The following is a 23,752-nucleotide window of genomic DNA, read 5'->3' on the forward strand; positions in this document are numbered from 1 at the left end:
CAGGTCTTTTGCCTCCTTGGCCAATATTCTTTATTTCCACACCATCTTTCAGGTATCGTGCCCATTGCCTGATGGCCCATTGCCTGATGTCTGAATGTTTTGTGAATCATTATTTCATTGTCTGCTTTTTGCTTATTTCAGGTGGAAAAGCAAATGCTATCGCTGTTACTTCTATTTGGCTGGAAGTAGAAACCTCTCTTTCTTTAAGGGCCTTCAATTCTCTCTGGTCCTCTACAAAAGGGACTCTGGTTTCTCTTTCACGCAGAGGTATCAATGACTCAATCGCTTAAAGCATTACTGTTTCAGGTCACTTTGTATGTAAGGAGAGTTCAAATGTTTACATCAAAGTGATGATACTCTAAGGATGAAATGTACGCATCTGCCTGTGGGTATGAGATACTGTATTCTCCCAAGAACACCTCCCCAATCAGGGTTGTGAACAAAACAAAACAAAACCAAGAAGAATAAACAAAAAACAAGAAGCGGCTCATGAAATTAATAAAGTCATCTGATATTGATAACTCAGTAAGCCTTTATTGGGTACCACTTTTTGCCAGGTGCTTTACTAGGCAGTGAGGATCTAAATATGCCTGTCCTCAATGAGTTTATGCTCTACTGGGTAAAGATATTCATGAACAAGTAAATATAATGCACTTTAAGAAGTATAGGATTTGAGTATGTGTCAGGGTGATTCCCAGGAGTGACAGCTTGGAAATCTGCTCCATGTGGGCGTTCAGAGACTCTGCGTCTACATCCATCTACATGCCATCCACATCCCATGGCTTCCAAGATCACGCTGACCCCTATCCCAGTCACCTGGAAGCAAAAGGAGCATGGAGGAGAGCATCCAAGGAAGGTTCTTAGGGGCCAGACAAGGAAGCATTGTGTATCATATTATCTCAGTTCCTATTGGCTATAGCCTGGTCACATGACCAAAACCAACTGCCAGGAAGATTGGGAAATGTCGTCCTGTGTGCCCAGGAAGAGGAGGTAACAGGTTTTGGCAAACTGCTAAGAGAGTCTGTCATATTAAGGATCTCCCTAATATAAGTTTATAAAACGCATACTTTTCTACAGCTACTGGTTACAGTGGCACTTACTCAGCATTTGATAAGGGGCCGAGGCTGTCACGTGCATTTGAAACCGACTTATGGCCTTTCTGCAATCAGAGGCGGGTGGAAAGGAACAAGTGGAGTATGGAGTGGTGTCCAGCTGGGCTGCAGAGGTACACATGTGGTTAACATCTGTTCCCTACCTTTTATAACTATCTGGAATTAGCAGCTTGTGACAAAGAAACAAAAGGCCTCCTTAGTGAGGTGGCCTTGAAGGCACATCAGGGCAAAGAAGGGACAAAATCAGACCCCAGAGAGATAGCTGTCCCCAAATAAGCTGCAGCCTTCAGTGTGACCCAGGAACAATGTCTATTTTGTTACTGTGAACCTCGCCTTTAGGTCACTGTCAGGTCTCGTCTAACTGGCCACGTTACAGAATGACTTTGCGTCAGAGTCCCAGGTTTGAATCCCAGCTCCTCAGTTGCTAAATTTGTGACTTTGAGAAGATTACTTAACCTCCCTGTGCCTTGGTATCCTTGCCTGTAAGATGGAACTAAAAACACAGCTGCTCATCGTATTGTAGCCATCTCATAGAGCTGTTGTGAGGGTCAGTGAGAGGCGGTCACAGAGCCTGATCACAGAGCACGTGTTCAATAAGTGGTTGTGATGATCACGGCAGCTTCACCAACCACGTACACCGGCAAGGACGGGAGGTCTGAGATGCCTCAAGGGACACTCAGAAGGTAGGACCCCCAAATGGTGCTCACACGTGGCAGGCAGGTGGCTGAGTCATGGTGAGGAGGAGAGAAGCAAGTCAATTACTGTAATTAATACCAAAAGGAAGGGATGAATTAAAGTGTCCTATGGTGGGATTGATGCTGCTGGGGATTTGGGTAGAGTGAGGTTTGGACAGAGTTTTTATAGGAATGAAGGAGGAAAATATTCTGAGATTCAGGAATAACAATGTGTGTGTGTGTGTGTGTGTGTGTGAAAAATAAGGCTCAATTCAGCAGGTGTTATGATGCTTAAATGGTGTGTCCATCCTTGAACTAGACCCCCTGAAGAAGACATAGAGAAGCTTCATCCAGTGGAGAAGTGACCTACAGCCACACAGTCTCTTCCAGTACACAGCATATTAACAGTTCCGAAGCACTTTCCCATACATTCTTCTGTTGAATTTTCTAGAGTCCCGAGGTTTGGTTATTAGCATCTCCATTTTACATACAAGGAAATAGAGACTTGGAGATGCAAGATGTGAGATGAGCAATAATTAGGCGGTCAGTCAGTATGGAGACCAGAGCTCCAGCAAGTGAGATGTTGGCTGCTGTGCCAGTCCGACCCGTTCATGAGTTTCAGAGGTGGGATGACCTGCTCCAGGTCAGCACAGACAGAAGTAGAGTGTTACCTAGAACACAGATCTCTTGAATCCTTGAGTAAAAGGTTTTTCCTTTATCTCACCCACCATTCAAAACATCTTTGGGGTGCTGCCTCCTTCTGGAAGGCTTCCTGAACCTTCCATAACCCAGAAAAGTTAAGCATTTTGTAACATTGAAGCATCTTCCAAGCTCTTATTGTTGTTCTTATTATGCTCTGTTGCCATGTATTTCCACTTCCTGTTAGGCAAAGTGGGCGGGGCCAGTCTCCCTTCACTGCATCCTAATAGTTTCCATGGCGCCCAGGAATTGCAGATGCTTAACAGATGTTGTCCAGATGAATGACTCAGTGGATCATCTAGAGGACTCACTCTTCTGTACTGGGCTAGGTCTGCTAGAGCTTGTGGAAAGGAAGACTTGGGTTCAGCTTTTTTTTCTTTTTTAATTGAAGTTTAGTTAATTTACAATGTTGTGTTAGTTTCAAGTGTACAGCAAAGCGATTCAGTTATATATATAAAACACATACACACATATGTGTGTATATATATATACATACATATATATATTCTTTTCCATTTTAGGTTATTCTAAGATGTTGAGTAGAGTTCCCCGTGCTATACAGTAGGTCCTTGGTGCTTATTTTTTATACAGTAGTGTGTATATGTTAATTCCAAACTTCTAATTTATCTCCCACCCCGACCCCGGGGAATATGGGTCAGATTTAGAGAGGCAGAGGAGAGGTCAAGAGCGTTCCCAGTGGAGACCATTGCAGGACCAAAGAGCAGAGGCTGAATGGGGGTCCTCATATTGGTGAACTGTAGGAAGGCTTAGGAAGTGGTTTGAAATAAGGCTGGAGTTGGAGACAGGAAACCAAGATATAGTCCCTTTGGGTCCTAAGCTTGTCAGAAAGCCTTGACACTGTTCTTTTTGCATCTGGGGCTGCTGTTAATTAAGGCTTCCTCTTTAACCTGGAAGTCACCATGCTGATTCATGCCCCAGTCACAACCAGTCTGGATTCCCCTCCGCAGTGCTATTCTAGAAACCCCACTCCCCCAAGGCAGACACTTCAGCTGTCATTAGATGCTTATTAAGGGGAGTGAGTCAGGGTGGTGGCTTAAGACACAGTGTCCACCCTGCTGCACATCCCCTTCCTCTCCTCTCCCTGCTGTGCTATTTCAAGCACACAAACTCACAAGGTTTTGTGGGGAGTGGAAAGGACATGGGTTCTGAGCTTCTAGACCTCCCAGAAAATCTCAGTTTTGCAGTTAATTACCTATGCGACCTTGAACAGATTGCTAACCCACTCTGGGCTTCGGTTTCCTCAACACAGAACAGGGGTGCTGCAAGGATTGAATGGGGTTAAACATAAAGGGTTTTGCGTAGGATTTGGGGTATGGTAGGTCTGCAGGAAGTGCCAAGGGTGCCTGTGGTTTGACATGCATGTGCCCTGAATTGCCCCACTTCAGAATATTGTCCACAGGGCCATTTTGATGTGGGTCTCCAGCAGGATCCTGGGAAACCATTCCCTCCTTCCTTCCTAGGTGGCTGTTTGTGGATCAGCCTTGCAAAATTTCTTTCTGTGGTTCTCTGGGGGTGGGAGGGACACGGCTCAACTGCTCCCCAAACAGGAACCTTTCACAGCTTCCTGGTCAGCTGCCAGACCCCAGGGCTGGCGGGGCCACGTGAGCTGGTTTCTGCTCTGTGGATTTCAACCGAGTTGTCCAGACACAGAGCCTCAGGTCTTGTTTCATATCAGCTCTTTGGTGACCTGAACAAGCGCCAGAGCGAGCACCCTTTACCTGAATGCCCTTTTGCTCAAAAACGGTGGGGCGGGCTTCCCTGGTGGCGCAGTGGTTGAGAGTCCGCCTGCCGATGCAGGGGACACGGGTTCGTGCCCCGGTCCGCGAAGATCCCACATGCTGTGGAGCGGCTGGGCCTGTGAGCCATGTCCGCTGAGCCTGTGCATCCGGAGCACAGCTCCGCAACGCGAGAGGCCACAACAGTGAGAGGCCCGCGTACCGCAAAACAAAGAAACAAACAAAGAAACAAACAAACAAAAACGGTGGGGCTGTTTGTGGAATTTGCTTTTGCTTCCTGACTTCCAGATGGTCTTTCAGACTCTGCTGAAGGGCTCATCCGTCCAGCAGCCCCTGACTCTTGTGTGGAGTTCCTACTCTTCTTTCCTTTCCCCATTCCTCACCCTAACACAATCCCATTGGGCATAGACACATGCTAGCATTTTCCTGCCTCTGGTACATCCAGCTCGCCCCCAGCCCGGACACACACTGAGAGCACGCTTCCTTGTTATTAGTATCCCCTGCCCATGGCATTCAAAACTGTCCTGTTTTGTGCCCCATCCACTCAGGCGTCCTTTCCTAGCCTTGACTTCCCCATTGTTAGGAGGTAATGGGCACACAGACGCTGTCAAACAACCATTCTCACCTTCCAAAAAATAGCTCTAAGGGAGGGAGCTGAGGCAGTGAAGTGAGAGTCATAAAACTTGCATTCCCAGCCCCACTACTCACAGGTTTTGTAATCTCCAGTGGGCCTATTTGAAAGGGTGGGGCTAATGCTAATTGCCCGCTTCCCTCCTCCCCCGACTCCCCATTGACTGTGAGAATGTCTGTGTAAGTGCTCTGTAAACCAGAGCTGTTATTATATGGAGGAGACCTATTATTATTAAGAACTGGTTTTCCTGATTCTTCCAGCTTTCCCTCCCTCTCCATCTCCTGCACTGGCTTGAGGCTGAGGCTCCATGGAGGTGTACCTTTGGGGCCAGAAATTGGAAAAATTCTGCTCTGTTTACCAAGGGAGTCTTCTGAATCGCTATGATTTAAGCATTGTGGAACCAAAGAAGGATAAAGGAGTCTGACACCAAAATATTTCTTGGCTTTTTAACATCCTAGTGGAAACTAACATGTTAAGCTCTACACAGAATTCAGAAAGAAAATCTCTGTGCGCCCGGGTGCTCTGGAGTGAAGCTCTCCCTGAAGCCTCTGCCTCCAGGCTTGCCCCCCTTAGTCCACTCATGTACCCCAGTGAGCTCTCTGAATATCAATCTCTTTCTATTCCTTCTTGGCTCGAACCCTGCACTATGGATCCCCATCGCCCTCAAGGTGAAGTCTAATTGTACTTACAGGGGCTCTTGCTGTAAGCTTGAGGGGCTCATGGTAAGTTTTCCAGCCTTACCATGACCTCTCACTCCCTCATGCCTATCCCTTAAGTAATTCTGCTCACCCAGTACCTTGTTCTCTGTTACCACCTCCTCTTCCTGTAGGGATCAGCTTAGATAGCATCCATTTATGAAACTTACCCTCACTCCCCTTGACAAAGTGAGGTGCCTGCGATGTGTTCCCATAGCACCTTGCTTTTCCCTATAGTAGTCTCTCCACCCTTGACTATTGTCCCATGTCAGGATCTGTCTTCTCCACGAAGCTGGAAGCTCCATTAGGCCAGGCTCTACCACCATACTGGTCATTCATTACAGTCATGGCACCTAGTCCAGGGCCCAGCAGTGAATGAATGAATGAATGAAGTGTATTAGTGTGTTACAGACTTCGTCTCAGGAAGCTGGGGAGCTCAAAAGTCTTCATGGATGACACAGATGGGCTCATTTTAGAGAAGAATTAATACTTTACTGAACAAAGTATGCAAACTTTATTATTAAGTGAAGGAATATTCTTGAGCCCAAGTCTATTTTCCTCTAAAAGCCATTCTTTTAATCTTCTTTTAGTCACTATATCTGACTGCAAGGGTTTTAGTATCAGAAAAATCTAACTTTGAGTTCCCGGGACTTACCGGTGGTGTTCATTGACGTAAGTTAGTTTATCTCCTTGTGCTCCATCCCTTATTAGAGCACTCTGTGAATTAAACAAGATATGTTTGTAAAGTGCCTGGTTTTTAGTAGGTTCCCAACTTTAATTGTAAGTTGGTAAGTCAGAGACAGAGTTTAGATTTTCCAAATTCAGACAATCCTAAAACGAGGACTGATTACTTTCTTCTGTAACATCCCTGAGGAATGGGGGAGGTCAGCATGAAACTGAGCTTCTTACATCTTGGGGAACTTGTCATTTCTTGAGGCAGATTGATTAACACGTCCTTTGACAATTGAGTTTGTGGAGAAGTGCTTTTGCACAGCCAGCACAATTCTACTGCCCTGTGGTCCTACTCGCTCAAGATCACTAGAGAAAGCTCAGTCGCGGTGCCAGAGGCACCTCCCCAGCCATCGGACGACGGTGGTCCTGTTCCCACTCTTGCCTCTGGAGTCTGACCTCTCTAGGTAGGATGACACCAGTCAGCCCCTCCAACACTTTTCTCAGGGAACAGGGCATAAAGTCTCATTATCCACCCAATTGCTAAGCTAGAACCAGCCCCAGTGCTTCTATACAACCTTAACAATAATAGTTAAAAGAAAGACTTAGCTACAAGGATGCTTACTGCAGTGTTGGTTACATTTGTGAAAAACTTAATGTAACCACTTAAATGCCGGTGATGGTGGTTGAATAGATTACAGCATGTTCACCGTTCATATGAACAGATACTAAGGAGCCATCAAGAATGACTACAGGAATAAATGTTTATTGACCTGGAAGTATGGTTATAATACGGACTGGCAAATGTAAAAAAGCTAGTTATAAAACAGAATGTATTATCGTTCAACTTTGAACAATAATATTTACGAATGTACAGAAGAAAATCTAAAAGTATTTAAAAGTGTAAAAGTGTTTATCTCTTGGGTCATGAGGTTATGGGGATTTTCTTTTTGTTCTAAATTTTCTATTGGAGGAGGAAGTACAGCTTAGTGGTTATGAAAACGGACTTCAGAGTCAGGCAGACCTGGTCTTAGTCATTTTCTGCCACTTTGTCACCTTCGTTTCCTAATTTGTAAAATAGACTAATAGTACCTTCTCTTAATGTTGTTGAGAAAATGATAAAGATGGCTTTGTTTCTGGAGGGATTACTATGTGCTCCGGTAAGCAGTTTACTTGCTTGTTCTTTGTCATGAGCTCCATTCCACAAACAAGGAAACTGAGGCTCAAGAAACTTGCCCTTGCGCTACATAAAGGAGCTTGATTACTTTCTCCATTCTTGGTACTTTAGTCCTTTTAATGATGCTAAGGTTCAAATTTGTTCTCCTGTCATCCACATCTCCCTGCTGACTCATTCTGGACCAACTTTGACTAAAACCCCCCAGACATTTTCATACTGGTCATGTCTCCTCTGTCCTCCAGTTGTTCTTTTTCTTTTCTTTTTTTTTTTTTTTGGACATGAGTGAACTTATTATGGAGCAGACAGGTGGATGAGAAACCTGGGCATTCAAATCATACCATGAACGATGAGGAAGTCCAAGAATAAGCCTTGTAGTGAGAAGTTGCTGATCGCACTGGCTTCACACGCCGGAGCCCCAGGGGTAGTAAAATGCATGAGCTTTGCATTTTCCTTCTCAACTCATCTGGAAAGAGTGACTTCTGAGGTGAGAGTGGGTGAGTAGAGAGGCCAGGACTGGTCTAGTGGGGATGTCATTGGCCGGCCAGGACTCCTAGGAGAAGCTGAGGGACAGTGGTCATTAGAACTGAGTGAGGGGCACATTGCAGTAGTAGGGGCTGGGATGCCTGGCAGTTCTGAGTTCTAATTCCTGCTCTGTCACTGTGTGGCCCGAGCATGTTAATGAAGTCTCTGAACTTCATCCTCAGAATGCAGCCAGTAGTACATAGGTTCTGGAGGTTTTAGGAGGATCAAACTGAGATCGTGAAAGACTCAACCCGGTGCTGGGACCAGTTTGAGCCAGCATCTTCTCTTCCCAGTGAGCCCCCTATTCCCTCCTAAGAGATCTGGTAAATGTTGAAATGCAAGAGAATCTGTGCCCCCAGAGGCTTCATGACTAGGGTGGGAAAATCATATAGAACAGAAACTCAGAGCTGCCAGGGAGAAAGAAAGCCTTTGAGGTCAAACCGTCCCAAACCGACCATTTATCCCCACTTTGACAACTTTATTAATTTTTTTTTTTTCCTTTGCGGTACACGGGCCTCTCACTGTTGTGGCCTCTCCCGTTGCGGAGCACAGGCTCCGGATGCACAGGCTCAGCGGCCATGGCTCACGGGCCCAGACGCTCCGCGACATGTGGGATCTTCCCAGACCGGGGCACGAACCCGCGTCCCCTGCATCGGCAGGCGGACTCTCAACCACTGTGCCAACAGGGAAGCGCTATTAATTTTTTAAAATTTCAAAATTGATAGGTGTTTGTGTTGAAAAAAAATCAAACTAGGCAGGAGCATCTGGAGTAGATAGTAAAAATTCCTTTTGGTCACCCCTCAATCCCTCCAGAGAAAAGCACAGTGACAAGTTTCCTGTGTGCCCTTCACGACATTTTCCTGGGGTTTGAAATGTACGTATTCAGGCATATATACGTCCTCACCAGAAGCACGGATGTTCTGTGACCTGAATGTTCACAGAACTTTCATGAAGAGAATAAAATGCTGGCAAAGAGAAGAAGAGGTCCCACTGTCTCTGTTGCTTCCCCACAACTTTTCTGTGTGGGGTGGATGCCCACTGAATTTGGAAATGGCCGGAAGCCCCTTGATATTCTGACTTTTCTGCATGGCCACCACTTCTTCTAGCGCTGGTCCTTGGGCTTCTGCTTTGGAGGTTACTACCCTAGACCAGATCTGTCTCCTGAAGGACTTGGCCCTTTGGCTAAAATGATCCTTCCCTATCCAAGGGGAAATGGGACAGGCCCAGGAGGAAATATGTGTCTGGATGACAAATTGCATGAGTCAAAGGGACTTGTGAAAATGACCAACATTATTTTAGAACATATACTGTCTCCAGAGGAGGAAGGCAGTCGCTTCTGCTTTGTCTTTTCTTTTGAGAGTGGGTAGAAGTCCTTCAGAGATGGTGTTGGACACTGTAGTTTAACATGGTTAATATTTAAGGGGTGATATTGGCGTTAATGTCCCTTTTGGGTACTCAGTTTTAGAGAATGCTATTAGTTGGGCTCAATCCAAATAGTCTGAGGGTTGTTGGGAGTACAACAAAAGCTACATAGATTTTCATTTTCTAGATTTTTCCCCTACCCACCTCCTCCAAGACATTTTCTGTGAAATGTGATTCTAACTAAAGGCAGGGGCACAGTGCCTTATACATCGTAGGAATCTAATTGCTGGAGACTGATTTACTTCAGTTGTCTGTATTTTTTTTTTTTTAAAAGCAGGGAACAACAGTGGATTTTTTTTTTTAACGATGTTGGGGGTAGGAGTTTATTAATTAGTTTATTTATTTTTGCTGTGTTGGGTCTTCGTTGCTGCGCACAGGCTTTCTCTAGTTGCGGCGAGTGGGGGCCACTCTTCATCGCGGTGCGCGGGCCTCTCACTGTTGTGGCCTCTCCAGTTGCGGAGCACAGGCTCCAGATGCGCAGCCTCAGTAGTTGTGGCTCACGGGCCTAGTTGTTCCGCGGCATGTGGGATCCTCCCAGACCAGGGCTCGAACCCGTGTCCCCTGCATTGGCAGGCAGATTCTCAACCACTGTGCCACCAGGGAAGCCCCAGTTGTCTGTATTCTTGCTGACCATTTATTTATTCATTTGCTCATTAGTCAAAATGTATTGAGGTGGCTCTGTTTGCCAGGCACTGTGCTCTGTGCTGTGTATCAAAGTGCAGACAAAAGAGGAAGCCATCAGTTGTCCTTAGAGCTGCAGCAGGAACAGGCTTTCAGCAGAAGGAATATTTGAGAAGGTTTTCAAAGTAGGAGTAGGAGTTCGCCGGGCCAATGTGAGGGAAGAGCCTTTCATAGAGGGGAAGCACCATTAACCAACCTAGGAAATATAGGATGAGGGGGCAAGACTGTGGGGATGAAAGTCATGGCCCGGACAGATTGACTGGCTCAAGTTGTCCTAAATGGACAAAATCCCGAATATTCATTGGAGAGAGATCTCCTTTTACTCCGTCTAATTGAGTTCCTTTGAGCCACCGATTTACTCAACAAAGATTTACTGAGCAACTGCTACGTGATTTGCACTGTGCTGGGTGCTAGGACTATGATGCTGACCACTTCCTTTTGGCCATTTTCCTAAAGCCTCAGTAAACAATATTAAAGTTTAACTTCTCAGTGATCACCATTCTCTTCCACCCATGACAAAGCATCTTTCTATTTAAGGGGCATCTATTATGAGAATGGTGTTAGTTTTTACGTTCTGAACAAAGCAAGGGAGAATCTGAAACACTCTTTTATTGCCTTCTCAAAATATAAATCTAGATATCGATGTGACTCATTGTTTTATCTATTGATGATATGTCAATATGATCAGACCTTATCTTGTGATCGATAACTCATGAATGCCTTAATAAAGATTATAACCGTGGCTTTGAATGCCATCATTTGGTTCAACCCTTTTTTTCCCACAAGGGGGAAATGACTTTACACAATGAGTTTTATAGACTGTGTGGGAGAAACATGGTGGCTGATGCCCAGGCCACTGCATTCTGATGCCTCCATAAATAAAATGTCCGTGTCACACCGTCAGTCCATAACCAAAACAGCAGTGGGATCTGTCTTGAGGTCAGTGTTATTGCAGTCCAATCTCGTGACCCCTCCCACCTCCACCTCCTTCTCCCCAGCTCCAGAGGTTAAAGGGCAACCAGCTCAATTCTGGACATCCTGCCTTTAGTCTCACTCCTTGGCTAGCTGCCTGGTATCTTGCCCACCTGTCAGTCTTCCAAAAAGAGACGCTTCACTTCATTCTAAAATCTTCTTTGAACAGCCCTTTCACTTGCTACTCCAAGTGTCTTTTTGGTTGACAAAAACCACAAACCCAGATGGGCAATTAGGGATTGAGGGTAACAGTGGTTTGGGATTTATTTCAGCTAATTGCTGTCCTATGTGAAAGATTGCATCATCTGTGACAGCTGGCCTGGATAATCACCCCTCTTTAGCAGTAAGTTTTCACCTTCTGTGTAGTGGGGACTTCCAAGGCTATTTTGACTAGTCTGTCCTAGGGAGTGGCAAATCTGAAAAGGTATTGTAGATACCTCCTTGGTTGTTGTGAAAATTAAATAGGATACAGCCATCAAGTTCCTGCCATCTGCCTTTTCACAGTAAGCATTTGATTTAGGTTAAGTATTTTTATTTTCTAGAACTGGTGTATCCCTGACCCTCACACACTGCACCCTGCACTCAACTCCATTGTTCTCTGTTGCTGATGACACATAGCTTGTGATGCCTTCCTTTTTTTCTGTACTAGTTTTAGAGGTGGAAAGGAGGATGCTGTGATTTGTATATAGTTAGTCGGAAGGTTCTGCCAAGCGGCTGGGGCACTGAGCTCTGGAACATGCTGCAAAGTCTAAATGGGTTTTTTGGGTACATTGAGTTACATTCTCATTTATACTAGTGTGACAAGGATTGCTACCTTGACTATTTAAGCCAAGGTGGGAGGGGTCCACGGGCAGGGGGCAGAATGGGGAATTAGGTGCCCTTATATGTTGCTCTTAGAGTTCTTTGGCAATAAGCGATTGTAGCAGATTTTTTTGTTTTGTTTTTTTCTTTTTGCAAACAAAAAGTGTTTTTCTGGCTCGTATGGCCAAGTACAAACCCAGAGAAGGAGGAAGTTAATTCACATTCTTGCTTTCTTCTAAGGACCAAAAAATCTGCCAACCTGTTCCCAAGGGCTCCTTTTCCATCTCTGCTGGGCTCATCAAAGTGTATTGTGGGTCGGTACAAAGGCTTAGGGGGAGGAATGCTGTTGCGAGCTTAGCTTTTGGGTCCCTGCCTTTTTTATATGAAATGTGCCCTGGGCTCTGCCTCTGCTCTCCTGACCAGTGTGTTTAGAGTGGATGCAGCCTACTGGGCCACACAGGGAAGCTGCAGGGGGTGTCCAAGTTCACACGTCCTGCATTCCAGTCGAATGTTTTTGACATTGAGCAACAGAATAACTCTTCCAGGTTTGGGTCTGTCCGATTGGAATGTAACCAAAAAGGAAAGTCCCGGAGTGATTCAAATACTCACCTTCCCACAACCTCTTCTTGTCTTTTTAATTCCTTTTAATTCTCCGATGACAAGCTCAGCCCAGAGCTCTCACCGACCCCGCAGCACTTGTTGGTGCTGATAAGTGCAACTTCCCGAGAGACAGGAATGCAAATCAGAATATGTTGTTGAGTCATGTGTACTCTGCGGCTCTTTCCCAAACATTGCATCAGACCGGTAATTGGCAGCTCCCAGGACTCTGCTGGATGACATTGAAGGTCCAAGAAAAGCTCTGTCCATTTCTCGAAAAAGAGTCCTCTCACTCTCTCTGTCTGTCGGGTTGTAATATCCTGTTCTTAAGAAAGCTGAATCCCTGGAGAGAGCAGAGGCACAACCGGTTTTGTAGATAAATTTGAAAAACATGGCTGTTGGCCTTTCCCACCCACTCCCGTCTCTTAGCAACAGGACAGCTGATGGTATCCATCAAGGAAAAAAACAAAAAGCACAGAAGGCATGTCGGGGAGCCTGTCTGCATTCTTGCCTGCAGTCTGATGTATTTAAACCTTCCTGCATTCTTGGGTGTGGAGACCCAGGAGTCACGTCATGAGATCATTCCCCTGCCCCTCTTGTGACCTCTGCAAATGGGCAGATAGAGGAAAATCTCAGAATGCGATGGACATTCTTTCTTTGCAAAGATCTGCTTTATCTGGGGTGGCCATTTCCTTTGATTTGGGGAGTCACCATTTGAAAACTTGAGCACATTTATAGAGGGAGGTAGACTGGGGTGTGGCTCTGGAAAGGGCACCGGAGTGGGGGGTCTGATGCCCCCAGCGCTCCCTCGCCGGTGGTCTTCCTTCCAGCCAGTGTTGGCTTTCTCAACTGCTAAGTAAGGACATTGTATTGGATGTTCTCTAAGGTACGCTTCCGCAGTGAATCTATTGTGAGTGTGTATATGTGTATGTGTGCATTTACATAAACTTTCTATTATGTGATGTATCCATCTGACTTTCTCTCTCTCTTGAACTTTAGAGTTGCTAAGGGGTAGAGCAAGAATGTGAGGCCAGGTCTGGCCGAGTCTGAAGCCCATATTCTTAACCACTACCCTATACTTAGGATAGGCACATAGAGGTGCCATGCAGTTGGTATTGTATGTTACGTCTCGTGATCTTTATATCTACATCTACGAATCCATGGGAGTACAACTGGGATGTTACAGAGGATTTAGGCTCTAATAGAGAGATCTGGGTTCACATTCTTGCCCTGCCTCTTTTTTTTTTTTAGGTTTAAGATAAACCTCTATTCCCAGAAATATCAGAGACACCCCGGGTTGCTGGCCTGATGCTCGTGGCCGATCTGCAGCCAGCAGTTCCGACAATTTACTCTTGCTAACTGCTTCATGCTTCCATCCTTTGTCTTTGAAATGCTCCTCTTCCGGCATTGAACTGGAGACAGAACACAGCTTACGAGTCGAAAGTACCGCATCAGATGTTTGTTTGCAGCTTACGCCTTCTGCTTCAACATGTATGGAATCTAGGGAGACTCACGCTTCTCTGCCTCTTCATAGTTATGTGGCCTTGGGATTCTTGACTGTGACATGAGGATAACAAATCCTATGTGACCAGGTTGCTCTGAGGATAAGGTAAAAGGATGGCCCAGTGCCTGCTACATAGAAAGTGCTCAGTAAAAAAAGGATTGAGGTTGAGATATTGATTGATTATAGGTTTCCTGATGGAAGGGACTTGCCTAAATTATCATGTAACCCCAACATATTTTGTGGCACACAGGAGACAGCTGTGTTTGCTGAGCCAAAGAGATGTCTCTCTCTCTCTCTCTCACACACACACACACACCCCACACACATTCACACACACCCCAGAGTGATGAATTTTATGACTGCATGTTGCTGGAACTTTCTGGTAGGGCTCTGCATTTTAGAGCACTAAATCATAGCTAAGAAAACCAATATGATTTGGTTGTGGTTGGAATGTTCTTCAATCATTTTCAAAATATGAACAGTTGCTTTTCAAAGTACCTTTTTTTGGCCAAATATTGTCAGGGTGTTTCTCTCTCTCTCTCCTTCTGTGTCTCTCTCTGTCTCTGTTTCTCTGTCTCTGTCTCTCTCTCCCTCTGTGTCTCTTTCCTTTTTATTGAGCTCTTACACTGTGCCAGTTGTTTTACATTCATTATTTCAACTATCCTCAGAGCAACTCTGTCAGATAGGTTCTGTTATTCCCATTTCACAGCTGAGGATCTTGAAGCTCAGAAAGTGTGAGTCAACCAAGACCACTGTTAAGACCACAACTCTTACGTGGCAGAGCAAAAATTTGAACAGAGATCCCTCTGACTATTAAAATGGGGGAGGGAGAGAGATCAATCCACATTTTGTCTTGGTTATCGAACCCACTCCTTTGAAAAAAAAAAGCCATCTACTCCCTTATTAATACTAAGGAGCTCTTACCACTCACTGTGTACCTGGCTGTGCTACATGCATTGCATGCACTATCTTATTTAAGCTATTAACCACCCTGAAGGGTAAATACTAATTATTAGACCTAAATATCAGAGGAGGTAATTATTGAGACGCAGATAGATTAAGTAAGCCCAAATAACCCAGGCTGGCATAACTGGGAATTTAACTCCGGTAAATCAGACTCCAGAGTAAACTCTTCTCACAAGCTCATCTACTGATTTTATTAGTGTCCATGAGGGCACGTGGTCTCCTTTACTCTTGGGACCATTATTATCGCTTCTCTAGAACTTGACTTCCGCTCTTTCTGGTGGTGCCCATCACCAGCCTCTCTCATCCCTGAGAATAAACAGTGGACATTGAGGGTATGAAAGCTTTAGAACAATAGGCCCATAGAGTTTCAACATTGAAAGATCTCTTTAAGAAGTCACTAAGTCCAATGGCTTCTAACTGTGGGACATGATCTATTTAGTGGGTTGTAAAATCAAGACAGTAGTTCATGATCAATATTCCAAAAGTGAAATGAAAGGAATAGAAAACATAGAATATATTGAACTGATGGTGAAGTTGTCTTGAGAAACAGTTGATTTAGTGATCTATGTGTGTGTGTGTGTTCTGGGTCACTATGTAAAATACGTTACTTATTGAGGGTCATGTTTGTCAAATTTCAAAAACACTGGTTTCATCCAGTGGTTTTCAAATTCTGTTCCAAGGAGGCCTCATATCCCTTAAGGGAGATGGAGATGGAGATGGAGGTGGGAGAAGTTGTGTAGGAAGAGCTTCAGGAATGTGCCCTCTTCTAGCTAAAGTAGTCCCATGTTTATCTGTTTTTCAAGTTGGACTTTCATATAATAGTTCATCTTTTAAAAAAAGGACTCTACTGAAAAAATAATTGAAGAGCCACTGATTAACCATTGGAATTGTGTTATTTTGAACGTTGAATCATCCTTGTGTGACTTCATGTGGTAACCAAGGACCAGCTGTGCGCCCAGCCAGTATGATTGTTGCCATTGAATATACAGCAAGATTAGAAAACGTGATCACCCCTGTCTTTAACTTGTTGTTGGAACCAATTGTTAAGATAACAGCTGTTGCTTGCACCAGATATGGTAAGGGAATACATGACGATATTGTTCAGAATTTGGCAAGTTCTTTAAAAAGTTATACAGAGGATTGTTACAAGAATGGCTATGGAAGGATCAAAGCTGGCTGAAGCAAAGGAGATGAAATTGAATACAAAGGATTATACTTTGGTTCAGATCAACAGCATAAATACAAATGTAATATGAATTTACTTGACAACAGTTCATGACTCAAAGTCTGAACTTGCTAACTGACTTCTAACTCTGTAAGTCAATAGTGCCGTGTAGACCAAAACCTAAGGTAAGCTTGGCTATGTTTAATGCATTCATGGACATATGGTATAGAGGACCCCTGTAAGGGGAAATTGCAAACATGGCCAAAGTACTTTGCAACTTTTCCCATATTAGGTAAAGTCTGTTTCCTTACTTCTTGATTTTGTGTGGGCCCTGTGATTTGCTTTGGCCAATAGAATGTGACAAAAGTGATGTGCCATCTGGAACCGATTCCTCAAGCATGCTGCCTGCATTCTGGAACTCTTGGAACTCTGATATGGGCATGTGAATAAGTCCTGGTTATCCTTCGGGAGGAAGGCAGACAATGTAACAGAGACCCCAGGTGTCGTAGCCAAAGTCATCCTGGACCAACCAACCTCTAGCCAATCTGCCAGCTGATTGCAGATATATGAGTGAGCCCAGAGGAGTTCAACCACAACCAGCCCAGACCGGAAGAATTGCCTCGCTGACCTCCACAAGAATGAGCTAGCTTTGGGAGTGTTTTGTTAGGCATCAAATCCTTACAGATGCACCCACTCTCCTGCACTGGCAAATCCACGCTGGAAGACAGTACCACGACCACATCTGATCACCATCAACATTAGCTAGAGATGCTAACACACTAGAACGTCTGCAGGTCGGGATCAGGAGAAGGTTTCTGAGGACGTACCAAGTGGAAGGTGAGGATATTTGTAGGAACATATGCTATACCTTCTGAGAATTGACATTAGTGGGCGAAGTGGGATGGATTCCTTATAACTTCTGTGATTGCAATTTTTATCCCATTGCGTCTATTCTTGCCATCACCTTATGGTGGGCAGAGTGTAGGTTCTCTTGAGCACTATCTTTGTACTTGGGTTTGGATGCGTATCTTGTTTTGGTCAATGAAACGTAGGCAGAAGTTAGAGTGCCTCTAGAGGACTCACTCTTCTGTACTTCTGTTATCACCACCATAACAAAATCCCGGTTGGCCCACTGGTCCCAGAAGAGGATGAAGAACATGTAGAACAGAGACACCCTCACCACCCTGCAGCATGCAACACAGCCCTACTGGGCAACCCATATATTCATAAGTGAAAGATTGATACTTACTCCTGTATGCTCCTATGGTTTCAATATTGATTTTTACCCAGCATTTTTAGGTGACCAAAAATACTTCTGAGATTAAAATTAGAATCAAGGAATGCAGGACTTCCCTGGTGGCACAGTGATTAAGAATCCACCTGCCAATGCAGGGCACACGAGTTCGATCCCTGGTCTGAGATGATTCCACATGCCGCGGAGCAACCAAGCCTGTGAGCCACGACTACTGAGCCCACGAGCCACAACTACCGAAGCCCGTGCACCACAGATACTGAAGGCCGTGCGCCACAAATACTGAAGCCCGTGCGCCTATAGCCCGTGCTCCACAGCAGGAGAAGACACTGCAATGAGAAGCCAGCGCACTGTAACGAAGAGTAGCCCCAGATCACTGCAATGAGAGAAAGCCCACACGCAGCAATGAAGACCCAATGCAGCCAAAAATTAATTAATTAATTAAAAAAAAAAGAAGCATCAAGGAATGGCCACATCAAGGAAGCAGACTTCCATTGCATTTAAGGACGGATCCCTTTGCCGAGAAAAAGAACTGTCCCGAAGTGAAACACGTGGTTATATTAGGAGTCTCCTACCCACGGGATATTCAACCATCAGGAATCTGTACATGGTCTTCTCAGTTGGAATGGGGATCAGACTTTCATTTCAGAGTGACTAAGATGCTAAGCAGTTTGGGGAATGATTAGCAGATCATTTCATCTGTGTTTCAGCAAGGAGGGAAGATGAGCCGGAGGGGTAAGTGTGTGTGTGTGTGTGTGTGTGTGTGTCTGTGTGTGTGTGTGTGTGTGTGCAGAGAAGGTGTAGGTTAGGAGCAACAGATGCTGTGGGGTGCTTCGAATGCCCCACCAAGGTGTTGACCTTTGATTCTAACCTGTGCCCATTTGTTCTTCAACCGGGAGCCCCTCCTGCTTACATCCAAGTTCTACTCATTCCCAAAGATCCAGCTCAAGTCCAGTTTTCTCTCTGGGAAGTTTCCTGACCTTTCCAGCCTACAGCGACCAACTCATCCTCTCAACTCTTCATCTTGGCTGTAATTCATATGCTGTCTTAGCTTTTTCCTTGTCTTTTCCCGGGGTTAGATGGTTGATTTCCATGTGCTCATGTAGCGTTTCCTCAAATTAAAGAACTTGCTGCTCTGTACTGTGGTCTTGTATCTTTCCTTAAAGCCATGTGCTGGTTGAAAGCAAGGAACGTGGCTTATCCATTCAGGTACCCCCTCTGTCTGCCACAGTGCCTGGCACACTCTAGGGCATTTGTAAATACTTCTTGGATGAATGGATGTAGATTTCTTTCTCTTTCTGACAAACCGTAAATTCCTGAAAGGCAGTTGGTATTTATTGTACATTCCTATAGTGCTCCAAGACCTGTGTATTTATTCATTCAACAAATATTTGATGAATGAGGCTTACCCTGACTTACAAAGCCCTGTGTCATCTGGCTCCTACCCATCGCTTTGACATCATCTTATGTAACTCTCCCCCTCACACATTCACCTGCTCAAGCCATACTGGCCTTTTTTCCCCCCCCCCCCAGTTCTTTGTGTCCTTATATCTCCCATCCACCTCAGGGCTTTTGAGGTCTCTTTGGCTGCAATCTCTACCCTTTGGTCTTCTATGACTTCCTCCTTCTTGTCATTCAGATCTCGGCTTAAAGGTCACCTCCTTCAAGAATCCTGTCCTGAGTGTCCAATCCATGGTACCACCTGCCTCTCTCCATTACATCTTTTAATCCCAGTTCCCTACATGACATTTACCACTTTTGGATAAATAACTTCCTCCCTTTTTTATTTCTTCCTTTCTTTCCCTCCCTCCCTCCCTTTCCTTCCTTTCTTCCTTCCTTCCTTCCTTAGTTGCTTATTGCTTGATTGGTTGTCTCTGTCTGCTAAAATATAACCTTTGTAATAATAGGCACTTTTTTTATTCTTACTGCTCTATTCCTACTGTCTGATAAATGTATGTTGAATGGATGAACGTGTGAATGAATATGGGTTCAACATGGAGCTGTGTGTTGCAAATCTAGTGGGAAGAGGACCGATGAGGTTCTTGCCTTCAAGGATTTTATAATTTTGCTGAATGAATGATCAATGTCCACACGGTACCACAGAAAAGCCAAAACCAAGCCAACAAAGACAAAACAAAAGACTGGAGTGTATGTAGCCCATTGAGGTAGTGAAGCCTCAGCTTCCTCTGTGAGATGAGGATAATAACACCTAGTTTGCAGGTGTGTCACGAGGATTAAGTGAGAGAAAGAACAGACAGCACCCAGCATCATGCCTGGTATGCAGCAAGTGCTCCATGAATGGTATTCTCCACCCTCCCCCTCTGACGAGGCAAATAAAATGTACTAAGAAGCTTCTGTTGGTCTACCCAGATGATCCACTCGCGAGAACTGAACTTCAATTCCGAGGATGGCTCTTAGGCTTAAATCCAGTTATGAAAATGTTTCTGCTGTTCCAGAATGTTGACAGGGGAGGTGGAGCTGATTATAATTCATTTGTGAGCCATGTACTTTGATTCTTTGAAAGCTTTTGTGTAACCCAGGAGGTCTCATTAGTTGCTGTTCTAGCACGGTGTGGTAGGGAGCTCTGTGATAATTGGCCACAAGCCACTGAAAAAGCATGAAGAGTCAGGAATTGTGTAGCAGGGCTGATCTTTTTCAGAGGTGCAGTTGGTAACTACTGGCGTTACCCAAAATGCCATCCTTGGAGTGTTAGTCCTTTAGCTTAAATCACTGCTGGCTTAACAACAACGATGTTAGCAGTCACTTGCATGTTAATAAGAGTTTGCTGAATAGCACTGTTCCATGCTGGACCCTGAAATAGATTTTATTCAATTCTCACTTCCAAAACAATGGTGGTATTGAGTGACCAGGGTTAGAGCAGGTTGAGTTCGTGTCTTGGGATAGTTCTTTCTGGAGACTGGGTGGCTGAGTATCTGGAGAGTCAGGTCCCATTGAAACCCTGGAGAAGGGGCAAGTTTGACCAGTGTGGGGGCAAAGGTCAAGGACAATTACACAACACAGCTAGCTCCCAAAGTTAACTCATATCTGTTTCTAATCTGTTTTCCTCTCCCTGTTCCACCTACACAGAGGTGCCCTTTAAATATTTATTTGCCCACCTCTGCTGTGTGTGGCACTTGATCCCTTTGAAGGTGTTTACTAATTAGATCAGGCTGGGAAGTTGGGCAACTTCAGATGTGTTTATCCTGTGTAGGGTAATTTATCCTGTGTAAGGGCACAAGACCCCTGGACAGCCCCAGGGAGGTCAGCTGTAGCTCCCTTGCTTACTTCCTTTATTGGAGGAAGTCCTAATGATTGCCCAGTTAAGCTGAGTGACACTGGCTCTTTTTCTGCCATTAGCTCCTGACACAATTCTGAGACAGACATCAGAGAGGCTGGAGCCGGAAGGCTAAATGCTCTTAGCGAACACGATTATGGATCAGTTGAACGCTAGGCTCAATTTGACACCATCCACATGTGATTCTTACTCAGTGACACAGCATCTGATCTTGGCTTGAAAGGAAAATTACTGCTGCAGTAATTCAAATTCAATAGACCTGCAGGTCACTGGCCTCAAATATTTTAAAATAATATTTGCTGCAGGAGAATCTGTGCTCATGCATGAGTGGATGTGTTTCACTGGATGTGAGTGGGTCGTGTGTGTGTATGTTTGGGCATATAGATCCAGTTGAAAGAGATTTTAGGAGCGGTGATGCATAAAGTGAGGGGGGGGAATTCTGTTGTACTGGGTCTTAAGGCAGCCTTGGTCTGTGGTTCCGGTTTATTTGATTCCTTTCAGCCGTTTTGGCTATTGTCACTGTTCTGACTGTCAAGGAGAAAGAGGAATAGCTGATGATGACCCCATGGGATATCTATCTGTGGTCTCAGGGGATCCCCTAAGAGATCCTTGCCTCAGACATCTTAGCTTGTTTCAGTGGTAAGACCAAGTACTTCCCACTTCCAGATCAGTGGCAAGAAGCCTGAAAACATGCTGGGATTCATGCCTGCTGGCCTGTGACAGAGAGGTAAGTGTCCATGGGCTTTGTTTGCCGTGGCCCTCCTCCCTGCTCTGTAGACCCTTGTTCACATGTCTGCCTCAGTCCATAATTTGTTCTCTTGGTATGTTTACCAGGAGGCTGGGAACACCTTAGCCTTGTAACCTTAGCACCTCACTTTATTTCTGGGTCAGCAATGTGTATTAGATGGACCAAATAAACCCATCTCATAGGGAGATCTAGGCTTCCTCTTGATGTTGCTAAGAATAAAATGGAAGGCAGATTGCCCAAAGTTAGCATTGGTTGGAGAGTCTTGGGGGTGGCAAGGTGGTGAAGGACAGGCCAGTATCCATGTCCCTGGGAGATTTGACTTTCCATTTGGAGAGCGTAGCTTCCCTTTTAATCCTTCTGCCACCATCAGGTTGGCCTCCAGCGTTATTCTGTTTCTTGATTTAACACTTTGACCCAAATAGGGATAAACCTCCTTCTTGTGTTTCTGTCCTTTGGGAGTAGAGCTTAGTAGTTAGAGCTTCAAGGGCCATACTGCCTGGATCTGAATCCCAATTCCCCACCATAAACAAGCTGTGTGACCTTGGGATATCTATTCGTCTCTCTGTAGCCCTTCACCAGTTTCCTCAGTGGTAAAGTGGAGGTGATACTGTTATTTCTAAAGGTAGTTTTGAGGATTACATGAGAATCTAAGTAGAGGTCTTAGGAGAGTATCTGGCTTAACATAAACTCTCAGGAATGTTAGCCATTTCTTCCTGCGACACAGGGATGCTCTCTCCCATCTCACACGTAGCAGTGGGGATGATTGGATAATAGATACAAAGCACCTGGCCCTGTGGATGGTAGTTATTACTATCACTTATATTGACTCCCCAGAACAGATGGAAAATAGAAAAGATTTTCCTACCTCCTAAATGGTAAAATGACCCAGAATTCAGCACTGAGAACACCTGGACATACTCCTCCCTTGACTAGTTCACTCTCAAGTGTTATGGGTCGCAAAAAATTTTGAGGACTGTTCCAGGGACAAAAGACCAAAGAAGGAAATCTCTCTTTTTAATGCTTAATTTCTAAGAGACAGCCCTTTTTTTCCCGGGAGACGGAAAGCAGGCAGGATGGCACCTACTTCTGAAAAGACCCTCTCTCTTCTCTCAGGGCTTTAGAGTTACCTAAATCCAGATATGCTAAATCTTAGGGTAATACCATCACTGTAGCCATAATTATACACCAAGCTACCCCAATGCCACCATGCCACAGGTTTTTATTATATTCGTAATATACGCACTTAAGAATATATGACTATTTCAGTGTGTTACATTTTTGAACAAAACTGCAATACGACTCCAACTATTATTTTAACATCTTTTTTCTCCACTTAAAAATATATCAGAAGCTTCCTGCCAGATCAATGAAAAGATTTTTTATACCATTTTGAATGACTGCTGAATATTACATAGTATGAATATACCTCATTGTCTGTAACAAATCCCCTGTTTGTAGATATGTGTGTTGTTTCTAAGTGTCCTTCATTATAAATGATGCTGTAATAAGCATCCTTATACCTGTACATTTTCATGCCTAATTGTTAAAATAGAATAAATCCAGTAGTGGCATTTCTGGTTTAAGGGGCATGCACTTTTTGAGGCTTTTGATAAATACTGCCTAGTTGTCCTTGAAAAAGACTTTACAGAGTTCTTCCTCAAATAATCTATTACAACCCTTCCCAATCTAAAAAAAAAAAAAAAAAAACAAATTTTTGGCACATATAAGAAAGGATAATGTAGGCACACACAAGAAATGACAGAGGGCAAAGAGAAGAATCTACCGGGGACCAACTCCCCTGGGGCTTCAGCTACCCAAGAGGGCTGTGGAGAGCAATGTCCCGGCATGATCTTAACCCATCTTTTGTGTATCAGTTCACTGTTCCATACTCTTGGGCAGCTCCTGTCTGTAAGAGTTTACATACATCCCAGAGCTGGATTCTGGTTTCAGAAAGAAGCCATTTTTCTTAAGGAGAAAGGCTAGGAGGTGGTGTTGGCAGAGAATTGGAGAAAAGCCACGGGTAAAGAGGTGTCAAACTTGTGAGCTTTTAGTGGAGGGTAAGCAGCTGTTTGTGGCTTTAAACTCAAGCACATTTTTCAGACAATTTCTAAGTCACTGCTTATGGTGGAGGCTAACTCTGGATCATTTCCTGCTTGTCAGCAGAACTTGGTGAGTCTGAATGAACCATAATGAAGATGCATAACTTGTTGGAGCCACCCAAGACCTGGTGGACACAGAAAGGAATCTGGACAACCTTTCTATTGAAATTTTATTAGAGAGGTGATGGCAGCAGCTGGTCTTTGTGAAGGCGACTATGGCTCAGAGCCTTTGTACTTCACTGGGTCTCGTAAAGCTTTTACGAAACCTCTTCATCCCCTTGGCCAGTCCTGTATCATGAAGATGGATGCTGAGC

The 23,752-nt window shown here is 44.6% G+C and overlaps 1 long non-coding RNA gene across 1 annotated transcript in view; it reads left to right on the plus strand.

The window, feature by feature from the left end:
- LOC116742347 overlaps positions 1–23,752 on the plus strand; it is a 396,625-nt gene that overhangs the window by 302,455 nt on the left and 70,418 nt on the right. The window lies entirely within an intron of this gene.

Source organism: Phocoena sinus, chromosome 17 (assembly GCF_008692025.1).
Source record: "Phocoena sinus isolate mPhoSin1 chromosome 17, mPhoSin1.pri, whole genome shotgun sequence".
Classification (NCBI taxonomy): Eukaryota; Metazoa; Chordata; class Mammalia; order Artiodactyla; family Phocoenidae; genus Phocoena; species Phocoena sinus.